Genomic DNA, 10622 nt, shown 5'->3' on the forward strand with positions numbered 1-10622 from the left:
ACATCCATTACTCTCTACATCCTTCTGTGGTGTCATAAGCAGTCCTCTGGGACTTTGGGATTATACATCTACAGAACATTGTATCTCTTTTATTGTCTAGTGACATTTCTTAAACAAAAGCACAACAGTCTTCACTATTATATGTGTGGTGGCCTTGGAAAATCCTTCACATGGTCCAACATTCTGACATTTCCTGTTATTTACAATGGGATCCAAAAGTCTGAGATCACTAAAGAAAATGCTTCTATTTTTCAAGCGTTGCAAATTTAATACAAAATATCATTTCAGATGATATTATCAGCAATAACTTGAGAGAAAAGTAACATTTTATAGAATATTTACACGAATCAGATTTGTATTTTGGTACATCTCCTACGTCTTTTGCTTTAATGACAGTGTGCACTCGAGCTGGCTTGAACTCCACAAGTTTATGTAAAATCTGATGATTCATGTTAGAGCAAAACTATGGGAGTGTTGTCTGAACATGTGCTTCAGTGGAAGCGATAAATGTCATGGAATATCTGACCTTTTGTACAAAGGATCACTGTTGCAAATGTCACAATGTCACAAATTTGCTTAAATATAAACAGCGACCAACAGCACAGAACCTGGAATATTGGAAATATTTAATATTTCAAACATTTCCTTTTGTTTGTTTTAATTATTTCTTTAATTATTTAATTATTATTTATAGTTATAAATGGAAAGAAAAAAAAACAACAACAGAATTTCACTTTAGAACCCCACTATATAAACTGTGCACACAGATACCAAATCACGTGTACCATCTGTATGTCATTTTGGTAAAATACTGTATATTTGAGAGATGTTAACATGCTTTATATCACTGGCAGAAAAACACAATATTGCTCATCATTTGTGGAGGTTTTCCAGAAACAGCCGATAGGTTGTTAATAATGAAATACATAGTGCACAGAAGCCCATAAAGATTGAGTTAATATCACGTGTTATAGTGTGTTCACATGTCAACATTGCATAAAACCTGGTTCAACTCATCAGCTAATTCCCTTCAAAATGCCTTCATGGGCTGAATTTGGTGTGTTAGAAGAGAGGCCCTCCATCACACAAGTTTGAAAACTCTGGCATTTATGGTTATGGTATGTGACTGATGGTGGGTGCATGTCGATCATAACTAATATGTTGCACCCATGTCACACTGATGTAATATTTTTCCCAGAAAATCTTTTCAGTGTCAAATAGAGATGGCTTGTCACCTCAAATGAGCAACGGTCTCATCGGTTATCCTAGCCTAGCCAAACAATTGTAAAATAATAATAATAATAATAATAATAATAATAATAATAATAGAAGTAATATTAGAAGTTTTTTCAACTGCTCCTCCCCCAAGCATGGGGCAGCATGATTCCTGTCCCAATGGATCTCTATTAAGTGCAGTAATAACTCTGTGGAGCTACATGCACTGTGAATAATAACAAAAAATATAATAATAATAATAATAGAAGTTTTTTCAGTTGTAGATCATCTAGACCTGGACTTCAAACACAAGTGATACAGTCATGGCCCTAACTATCTATGAGGACATTGTAGTTTTTTTTTTATAAGGCCGATAATACAAATTCCATCTGGAAACAGTGACACGCAGATGATGTGATGGCCAAACATAGCCTAGGCACAAAAAAAAAAACTTGCATTCCAAGACCCGGTCAACAGTGATGTCTTTTTCTCAACTGATCTCAGTGCTTCTGATTGTATAAGTTTTCCCATAGACCTAATCTCCAATTATTATAGAGTCTCATCAGACTCTATGCTACACCACTAGACTTCTGACATAGCTGTGATATAAATGCATGTATATGTGAGAACATATCACATAACTATGAGTGTTTGAGGGCAATTGACAGTGTTCCTGAATGTTGCTAGCCACTTCAGCTTGCTAGTTGCAGTAAGGTTACCTAATCAAGTTAGGCTACAGCTGGCTATAAATAAAACACTTAACGTTAGCTGTAATCTTAATTTGGTGTAAAGTTATTCATGAATAGGATACTAAAAGCATGATAAAGTGCACTATTAACTATTGTCAAGAGGATTGCACACTTGACTTATGCTATAGGCTATTATCCATTGAATTTTTAGAGTATTTCAGTAATAGGCAACAACATAGTCATCCAGCGTACAGTCTAGCAGCTCGGTTTGGATGCGGCAGGTGTGCTTTCCGTAGAGCTAATATCATTAACCAGGGTTGACAGGTTTCAGCAAAGTTTCCAGTTCAAATAGTCTCAAAAACCAAACAAAAGACCTGAAACTAGCCCAGAAATTCAGCCACTGGAAAAGAGTGATTGGCTTCTTTTTTCTCAGCCTTGGTGCACACACAATTCTAATGCACAGACGTTATGCACTCCATAATCCCCCTTTACCTCTCACAATCTTTTTTCCAAAATATATCACAATAGAAATGGTTTTACTCTTACACTTTGCCTTTGTTTGTGAAAATTCATTAGATTTAATTCTGATTATTTGCTATAAAAGAAGATCCTCGAGGCCACAATATATTTTTAAACTAGCCTCATTTGGTGTAAAAGCCATAACCCTGGCAACTCTGTGATTAACTGTCCTGTCTGCTGGGGCAGCAAGATTCCTGTCCCAATGGATCTCTGTTAATGTGGTGCAGTTCTTATTTCTGACCACTAAATGCAATAATAACTCTGTGGAGCTAAATGGGGCAGTGAGCACACGGCACTACGATTACGCAACATCTGGAAATGCGAGCAAATTAAAGGAACATCTGCTTATATCTGTTAAATAGAATTTTTTTTAAATTGCTGGTCACCCAAAAAAAGTCATTCAGTCATTCATAGTTCAGGGGAATTTAAAATATATGGAGTTGTGAATGAGGACACTGCGGCACCTTCCGCCATTTTGTTAATCATTCTGAAACCAGTGCAAACAAACCAGTGCACTATTTTTAAAATAACATTTGGCTCAAATTTCTGTTGCGGCTGCATTAAAACATCTGGCCTGCCACCTTTATATAAACGAAACATTAGCCGTTAGGAGGATGACGACATTTAACAATGTGTTAGGAACAGCGATGTGCAATTATTTAAATAAAATATCTGGTGTGTTGACAGGTTGTAAAACTGAAGCAGATGGTGTGCGACTAGACAGTGATATATTTCGATTTCACGGGAAAATTTCTCAAACGGCTAAAAATGTTTCGCTATTAGCTAATGTATTCGTGAATAATCATCGTAATTTTGTGTATTAGATTATCATAAAACACACACACACTCTTTAATCAACGTTCCTATGAGTGTGTGTGTGTGTCTGATCACCATACAGCTGAGACTGCAGGTGTTGGCTCCACCACTGAAAGACTCACTTTTCATAAGAGACGGTGCCAGAAAACGCACACAGAAGCCTCTGTTCACACACACACACACACACACACACACATACACACACATACACACACAGTTGAAATCACACACACTCGGCTGCACAGAGAGCACAAATCAACCTCTATGCAACATACAATAATCATGATAACCATCATGTTTTACACTCAGCACCAGTGTATCTCAGCAGTATTAACGTATACATTTGTGCAGGCATGTGCACGCACACACACACACACACACACACACACACAGACACACAGACTCACACAAACCTTTTTTCGTCTTTTATACAACACTATTTAGATCCTGCTTTGAATTACCACCCGCTCCCCCCATCCCCAAATTCTTTTTCTTTAGGAAATCACTAGTGAAGTTTCTTCATCTTCTCTTTGTAATTAGTCCACCAGGGAATATCAGAGAGAGTGTGACAGAGAAAGAGAGAGAAAGAGAGAAAGAGAGAGAATGATAGAGAGAGAGAGAGAGAGAGAGAGAGAGAAGAGACAAAGAGAAAGAGACAGCAAACTCATTTGATGAATTTCCTCATCTAGGGAGCTGTGCCATAATGCTCCACCTAGAAGACTCTTTTGCACACACACACCACAGCACACACACACACACACACACACACACACACACACATTCTTGTCGTCAATCTGACTATACTGTAACATAAAGAATAAATTGTTAGTAACTTTAAAACATAGGCCTGGTCATAACAATAGGTCCTTTATTTTAGCTGGGTTTGTATAAATACAGGCATTCTCTCTCTCTCTCTCTCTCTCTCTCTCTCTCTCTCACACACACACACACACACACACACACACACACACACACACACAGACAGACACACACACAGACTGTTTTTTTGCTAGTAGGTAGATGCTATTAAGGCCCTGGAGGCAGGCTGACCCAATTCTGCCTTAGAGAAGATGCTTTAAAGAATCTCTCTCTCTCTCTCTCTCTCTCTCTTGCTTTCTCTCACTCTCTGTCTCTCTGTCTCTCTCTCTCTCTCTCTCTCTCTCAGCTTGAGGGTGGGTTGAAAGGTGAGTATGCAGAGCTTTTTAATTTACACTTTTCAAGCTGCACATGATTGCCCTCTGTTGAACAATCAGAGACATGAATTCCTCTCTGTTTCTCCTGTCTCGTCTCTCTCTTTTCCCTGTGTCCCAGTAAGATTTTCTAACGTGCCCGCGTCCACTTCCCCTCACGACTGCTGCAGATCAACTGCTGCACGCTAGTGGCCACTTGCAGCACTCACAGAGGAGTGTGTATTGGATTTGCTGAAACATACTCAACCTTGGGCACAAGCACAATGTAATTAAAGTCAGATTGTCTCTTTGTATAGTTACATGAGTTAGTTACAGTATGTCACTAGCTAACTACCTAGCAGAGGGGCATTAGAGAAGGTCTGAGGTTTACTGAGAACTATTGTAGTAATTGTCTTATTTTATTGTTGAGATTTTTGTTAAAAATTCAGGGACTAAAATATATAAGTCCGGAGCCTCTGAGGCGACATAATGCTTATTTTTTAATAAGCCGAGGCCATGAATTAATATATTAAAGCAACAAGCTAATATTTTGATACCATAAACTAAGTATGTCACAAATTATCATGGTGTGGCCATGATCTTAAGGGAACTTTATACTTAATATGTGGCCTCCAGTTAATTATTTTGTGGAAATTGGAAATAAATTAAAAGTAAAGTTTCTTCACTTTGAGACTTCGCGTACAATGATGCAGGCTAATGTATCCATGTTGCAGCGTAAGTGACTCCATTTTGTCTTTACGCATCATTCCAGGATTGAAATAAGTGTAATATTATCGGTCATCTACGTGCTTACGTTCCTGAGGAAAATAATTTATTAATTTATAATGCTTTACATTTTAAAATACAATAGCTGCCAAGACTTAAGTATTCTGTGGCCATGAAATAGATCTTCTGGCGTCAGTATAATAATTTGTGGCCTTCATTTATTAAAATAATTACCACCATGTACAGCCAACTGCCACATCAGCAAACTTAGCTAGATACGTTAACGTGCGTTTATTATAACGGAACAAAAGACGGACAGCCAAATTTGCTTATGTACAGCTAACGGAGTCTTTTACATTTCTACAGCTAGACAGGTTTTCTTAATGGTTGATCGATTATCACATGATTTAAACGAACCTTTTGTTGAATTCTTGATTCCGATTGGTCAGATGGTGTTTATTCATTTTCTATAACAGCACCCCCCTTTTCTCCCCAATTTGGTCATCCACCAACCCTAGTTCAATTTTTAACCATGAACCATACTTCTGTTGCGCCATCACATGTACATTAGTTAGCTGAAGACCACTCATTAAAAAAAGAGGTGTTTTCACAGACGTTCATAGATATTTTAATTTCATTTCCCCTATCTGGTCTGATTATTGATATGATTAAAGACAATCAGTCTGATGGAGGGGAGTGCACCCTGTGTGCACGGAACTTGCATGTTCTCCTTGTGCTTTGGGGGTTTCCTCCCCAAGTCCAAAGACATGCATTGTAGGCTGAATTCCAAATTGTCCGTAGTGTGTGAATTGGTGTGTGTGTGTGTGTGTGTGTGATTGTGTCCTGTGATGGATTGGCACCCCATCCAGGGTGTCCCCCGCCTTGTGCCCTGAGTCCCAATATAGGCTCCAGGTTACCTCTCAACCCTATGTAGGATAAGTGGTACAGAAAATGGATGGATGGATGGATGGATGGATGGTCAGAAGGATATGTTTATTCTTCCCACAGACATGTCTCAACTTTTCAGAGTGGTAACATGAAGTGCCTCCAGGAACCAAACCCACTTCTAATTGTCTTATTCATAGCTGAACTAATAATGCATTGTTAAGCATTAAAAGGTTACTCTTGTCGCCATTCAGTCATGTTAGTTGCTGGACCTTTTCAAATTTTTACCTGATCGTCATTTTTTTTCTAATTAAAAATGGTTTTCAAAAGACAAAATGCACTGAAAGCCTTGACATAAAATGCACACTCCTCCATTTCTACTTGTCATGCTAATTTATGTCAGCTGCGGTGCGCGTTTAACAAACTTCACTTCAGCTAATAATGTACCGGAATGGCTCCCTAACATGCCGATGGAGATTCCCCAAGGGGAAGTGATGACAGGAAGTCGATAAGGGTGTGTTAAAGATGGTATTGGAACACAGTCTTGTCACTTTGTCTTTCCCCTCAAGCGCTCTTCTCTGTGTCTGTGACATCCCACAAGGTCATACAGGACATGATCTCTTTCAACCTCGGAGTCTTTTCCTACACACCCACACACACACACACACGCGTACACACACAACATGCTTATGGACCGCCATGAAACAGACAGCACTGTAGCAACATCAAACACAGAGGTAATAAAATATTGATAAAGGCTCCAACTTACATAATGCTTATATAAGTGCTCTATTTAGAAAGCAGCGTAACGGCATTGTCTTCTTCTTATCATTCTAAGTTTGACCTTTTTTTTTTTTTTTTTAATAAAACATGGAATAATTCTCAACATATTTTCCCTCTATAAAATAATGTCCCTTTGTGCTATTTCCTTGTCATGAAGAAATGCCATCTCTATATTACAGAAATGATATTTAAATGCTATTATTGTGACTTGATGGTCATATGGTGAGATTAAAATTGTTTAGGAAAATAACTGTAATTTCGACATATGAAACAAAAAAGTCATTTTAGATCCAGTCAGTTTTCATTTATACACTATTTTCATTCAGGTGCAAGAGCAATTAGCCGGACAGCACCGGCACTTTGCTAATCTGCTTTGCTTAGCTGTTTTTTTTTGCTTCTCACATTTGTGCTATTTTTGCAGTCATACTTCAATTTGCGCCTGCACTGACATTATTAGAGAGGCTCAGCAAGGGATATGACATTCAAAAGTGCTAATTTCAATGCACTTTGGTCCAAATTTGGATTAATGCTACTACCTCCCACTTTTAGCATACATGCATGGTCCAAATGGTATCTTCCTGAGTTCACACGATGGCTTAAAAGTCGTGTCTCGTTCCTTATAAGCCAGTTTTGTGAATCTTCCCTAGTTATATCAGCCTGCTTTAACATAATGGCTATTTTACACAACTAACTAAACACAACTAGTGTGTGAATGTGAAAGAGTTGACATGTCATGACACATGGAGCATCATATAGCTAAATGAATCAGTAGAATGTCTAAAAATCGCTAAATGCTGTGAGGGTGCAATGCTACCTGCTGCGCCACAGAGCCACCAATTTTACATAATATTCCATCCTAATGTATATAATCTTTCAACTTCATGGACAAAAAAAATATAATTATAATATAATTATAATTCATATCAATCAAATTGCTGTCTAAGCCACTGCACTAAAGAAACATTGAGCAAATCCGTTCTCCACACATACACACATTCATCAGAGAGCACAGAAGCAGAAGAATGGTTATATCTATGCCGTCTCTTTTCTTTGATAAGTTCTCTTTGACGTGAATAACTTTAGCCTGAATATTTATGACGAATAGATCGTCTCTGATGTTGCTGCTGTTGTTGTTTCTCGTGGATTTACATACGAGACGAAGGAAACATGATGGACTTTTGAAGTTTATGACCCAAAAAGATGTCCTAGATACCTCCTCATGTACATCAAACATCCGCACAGACGGCTACGCATGTACACACACAAACACACCCAAGGAAATTGGCGGAGTAATGTTTCAGACTTTATCTCTACTGCACTATTTTGTGGTTTAGATAGGAATTCTTGATTGTGATTCTGCATGGAAATTGAAAAAGATACACATAGAGTATTCTGACACTAATTCAGGGCTCTAAATCTGTCCACCAAAACACTGGCGTATTATCAAATACCTGGCCCATGAAGCATCACATGTACAGATTCACTGCAACACACATGACTAGAGTTATATTAAAAGATATGTAGCGTTCACATGAAACACTTTTCTAATGACTTTATTTATCTGACTTGCATGAAATCCAACCACATTTCCCTCATTTGTTTCAAATTCATACGAGATCAGGTAAAATTGGCACGTTATCAAAGTTACCCTTTAATAAATTTGAAAAACACTTACATTCATATGTGAAAGAGGATTAAAAAAGAAGAAAAAAAAAAAAACTACTGCTAAATAGGAGCAGCAGAAAGACAGTAAAGACAGGGTTGACAGGTACTCAGTGGCCAGTAAGAGCTTGTTTTATAGCAAATCATCAGAATTAAATCTAATAAAGTGCAGATAGGTAGTCTATGATGTATAGAACCATTTCTACTGTAAGATATATGGTAAAGATTATGAGGGAAATGGGGATTATGGAGCGTATAATTACATATGTCAGAAATGCGTGCGCACCACGGTGACCCTGTTTCTCAGACAAAGGCTGAAAAAGAAAAAAAAGTGTCTCCTAGTTCCAAAGCCTGGATTTTTTTGAGGATTTCTGAGATTTTTGAGATGTAGTTGTGCTGGAAATTTTGCTAAAACCTGGCAACCCTGGGTAATTACAGTATATGACCTCTTCAGGAAGCAAAATTCTTCAGGAATTTTGTTTGAGGCTATGCCATTATTAATGTCAATAAAGTGATATAAGGATAAAATTAGCACAACCAAGAGGCTGTAAAATCTCCAGAACTATAACTTTGTGCCATTTGGCGAGCTCTTTAAAGACCTATAATACACTTTCTTCTTGTTCAGCTCTTTGTAGCACTCATTTGGATCTGCACCTCCTGAGCAGTCACAAGGTAACACCTCTCTCCAGCTCCGACTTAGTGCAATGTGAGTGACATGTGACGGCATTAGCATGGCTCAGAGGGAGCCTACAAAAAAACCTCTACACAGAACGAGAGAACAGTAAAGCGAGGAATGAAATACAATTCCCTATAGAAGTAGTCCATCTGCAGCACTATACAAGAACACTGAAGGGCTCTAGACATTAAAAATGCATTTTACATTTATACATTTGGCAAATGCTTTTATTGAAGGCAATTTACATGTGAGGCAGAGTACAACTGAAGCATATAATATAGCTGAGGATTTATTAAAGCAGTTGTTTGAGAGCTGTACAGTCTGTTTGACAGTCCTGGGATTGAAACTTACACCATTTTGGTTGCTAGCAGAACCTTAACTGCTGAGTCATTCAACAACGATTTCAGATACTGATGATTCTGATTGGTCAGATTCATCTTCTGTAATAGCAGCTCTGACAGCAGTTCCAGCTGTAAAGTTTATATTCCCTCGCTACTTTCTCTTTTTTTTCTCTTGAAAAACTTGTGATATTACCGCAAAACCGCGAAGACGTTCTTTTGTTGTGGAATATGTTACCATATGGCTTTATCTCTGACCGTTACAAAGTTCTTTCTCGATTCAAAGAATGAATTGAGAAAGAACAGAAAGAATTGAACTTTGATTCATACGAAGTTCTGTTACAAAGGTCGTACAGGCATTTATTTTTTGATACCCTTATGTTGAGCGTCCACCATAGGTTCATCCAATGTTAGTTCCCGTGTATGTTGTTAGAACAGATGATGCTGACAATCAAAGTGAGAACTCATTTCCCATGCTAATCTTAGAATTCTTTACAATTTGGCAATAATGTTGTTTTTCCCGAAGTAGATTAGGTTATAAATGTAGAAGTAGGTATGTCGAATCGTGCTGGAACTTTACGTCAGGTTCAGATAGTTCATGCAAAAACAGTTTTCAGAACTATGTGTATTAAAAAAGGGTTAAGGGTTAGCTACACATATGATACGGAAACATCTTCGCCCAAGTCAGAAAGGTCCAAAAGAAAATGACAAAACATTATGGTGTGAATTATCACAGGCAGAATAATTCTCTCCTCACCCGAGAGTCCATATGATCAGAAATGATGCTCTTTAATTAAACAGTCAACAAGCATTTCTGTCATATTCTTTTAATGTGTATATTCCTGGAAGCAGTATTCATTATTAACCATTTCCTATTGTAGATATGCTGAATATACTGATCTGTACTTACTGTATATGTAGATTATTGTATACAGTTTCTCCATATCAGTGCTGACTGAAGATCTCTGGCAAATAAACCTTCCCCTGAGAATGTCCTCATATTAAAAAAATTACCGTGATACAATGATTAAATTGATTCTAGGTGACCTGGGAAACCATGCTGCAGAATTGAAGTATTCACGTTTTCTTTTTCCTAGCATTTAAGCCAAGTATATTGCCCTGACAACCTCACAGCTTGCTTATA

The sequence above is a fragment of the Pangasianodon hypophthalmus genome, chromosome 28, assembly GCF_027358585.1.
Source record: "Pangasianodon hypophthalmus isolate fPanHyp1 chromosome 28, fPanHyp1.pri, whole genome shotgun sequence".
In the NCBI taxonomy this organism is placed as follows: Eukaryota; Metazoa; Chordata; class Actinopteri; order Siluriformes; family Pangasiidae; genus Pangasianodon; species Pangasianodon hypophthalmus.